Here is a 2,928-nt window from a genome sequence, read left to right as displayed (position 1 = left end):
TCTCCATACTCCTCGCATAACACGGCTGCTGCGCTCTGCGAGCCCCTCTGTTCAATTCGCCGGGAATATACATTGCTCTGATGAGAGCAACGTGTGTGTGCGCCAAGAACATCAGTCGCCTGGCTGCGTTCAGAAGCTGCGCAGATCGTACTCCTCCCTGGCGATTGAGGTAGGCTGCCGTGGCCTGTTGTCTGTGCAAATCAACACATGACTGATTGTACAGCAACAGGGCGAAGTGCTGGAATACTTCCAAACCGGAGAACAGCTCCAGCACATTTACCTCTGACGCACGGGTCGATGCGCGGGCGAATTAACCACCTCTGGAGACTCCTCCTGTGGGGGAGTCCCAGGGGGATCCCCACCTGACCAGCTGACATCATGCTGAGCAATTGTATCACGGAGAGGGCCTGCAGGATGTGACACGCTGGAGAGGGAGCTGTCAGTTCCTCCACTCGCTGCCACGAGAGCGGCGCTCTGCTGGCTGAGTTTGATTCCACTCCCAGATAAATGGATATCTGAGAGGGAAGAGGACAGCTTTTCTTCCAATTCATTATGAAAACCCAGGCTTTGACAAATGCGATACGAGATGTAACGTCTGTAAAGCGACTTCCTCCCTGGAGCGAGCCAGCAATAGCAGGTCGTCCAGAGGAAAACACACTCTCATCTCTCCTCTGTGTAGTGGCTCCAGCCTATACACAAAAAATGCGAGGAGCCAGGAAATATCCGAACGCTATTTCCTGTGTTTCGGGATGATGGGTACGTGGAAGTATGCATTCCTTCAGGTGGAAGTGAACCAGTCGTCCTGGTGAACACATTCCAGCACCTGATTTTCTTCCCCTTGAGGAACCCTAGAAATAGCCTCTTTCAACAGGAGTTCCTGCAGCTCGGATTGGAGCGCAAGACATAGCTTCTGGGAGGACAGGAGTGTTTCCTGTATCCCATTGAACTGTGGGGGGGGGGGGAGGCGAACTGCAGGGCCGCCGCAGCGAGATCGTCCGCTCTTCGCTTCCTGTCGGCCGAGGGGAGACGGGCACAGTGTGAGCATGCGACCTGCTGGCTGAGAGCCGCGTCCGTGTGCTCTGGCCCCAGGGAGGATTCGCACATCGTGTGCTGGTCGTAGCTCATGATGTATCCTGAGCCACATGAGGGACAATCTCGTACACAGTTGTTGCTCATAATTGACTTTGTTTAGTGTCTCTGTGCTTCAGTAACGCTGGCTGAAGAAAAGAGGGAGCAGATTGTCGGGTCTCCTTCCTATTTATACCGGAAGGGAGCCCGAGGTTGGGGCCCACCTTGCGGGTGGGTGTGGACTACAAGTGTTTCAGTGCTGCGCGGGTGCGCAGGGGGATTACGCAATAGCGATAGCCTTAGAGGGCGAAGCCATATACGAAATAGAACAAAACAAAGGGGAGAAGAAGGAGGGAGAACTGCAAATCTTCACAGACACTCATGCAGTACAAAGACCTGTTTGATGATGAACTTGGAGAACCACCAATCACTTACTCCATGACAGTTGATCCTAGTGTACAACCTGTGGTTAGACCTGCCCACCACATTCCTATTGCAATGCAAGACAGAGTTAAAGCTGAACTTAACCGCATGCAAAACATAGGTGTCATTATACCAGTTACTGAGCCCACAGACTGGGTCTCATCTATGGTGGCAGCACACAAAAAAGACAAACAGGAAATAAGACTATCTATCCACAAGACCTCAACACAGCGCTGAAAAGACCACATCACCCTATGAGAACAGTAGAATAAGTTACAACACAGATGTCAGGAGCAAAAGTGTTTTCTGTGTTAAATGCTAAAAACTCCTTCTGGCAGATATGTCTCGACAATAAATCCTCCATGTTGACAACCTTCAGTACTCCATTTGAGCGCTACAGATTCCTACGGATGCCCTTCGGCATTATCTCTGCTCGTGAGGTATTTCAACGCTGGATGGAACAGCTGTTTGCAGGTTACCCATGTTCAGTTATCGTTGACGACACCATCATTGGTGGCCGTGGAGTAGCTGAGCATGATGCCAACCTCAAGAAGGTGCTGGAACGAGTGAGAGAAGTCAACCTCAAACTGAATCCAGCGAAGTTTAAGTTTCGCCTGGATCATGTAGAGCATGGGTCGGCAACAGGCGGTCCGCGGTCCGGATCCGTACCCAGACGCCGACCTATACGGACCCGGACCTATAAACAATACATTAATAGGGGATTTCAATTTTGACGGGGCGATTACGTATATTACGTATACTTATATACTTTTTGATTACTGACACAATGTACTTGCTCATCGTTGTTTCTTCAACTTCCAATCTAACCTTACAAACTTACTATTTTCCCCGAAAACCTGTTCCTTTTTGTATACAATATACTTTGTGATCGTTGTTTCTTCAACGTCTGCTAACGCTTCCTCTACATACTTCAGTGTTTGAAAGATTTTATGCGTTGGCATCAAGCCCCCAGGAAGTGCGCCGGACTCTGAGGAAAAAATTAGTTGTGTCCAAACCGCGGTACTACAATTTCCGTATCAGTCCGTGACGTCACTGGGACCAGAAAGACTTTTTCCCATTGACTAACATGGGGAAAGAGATGTCTGTAAATCAGCGGATATTTTTTTTTAAATTAAATAAACTACCCTGTATTAACTATTTTATAGCCCTTATTAGAATCATTAGGTCTTTAAAGTTGTAAAATGCACTAAAAGCTGAATCTATATTTATTTTCTCTCTCCAGTCATTTGAGCCGAGAGCGGGAGCGTGACTTAAAGGGGACCTATCATGCAAAATGCACTTTGTGATGCCTTTTATACATAAATATGTTTCCCGGTGCATCGGGGAACTTGAAAATAAAACCCTCTGTCCTTTCCTTCTTTTAAAAACGGGGCTACAACGAACGGATACAGATTCCATCCGAGCTGACGTCAGCCC

This window comes from Notothenia rossii, assembly GCF_949606895.1.
Source record: "Notothenia rossii genome assembly, chromosome: 9".
Classification (NCBI taxonomy): domain Eukaryota; kingdom Metazoa; phylum Chordata; class Actinopteri; order Perciformes; family Nototheniidae; genus Notothenia; species Notothenia rossii.
Note: the sequence above shows the minus strand (reverse complement) of the source record.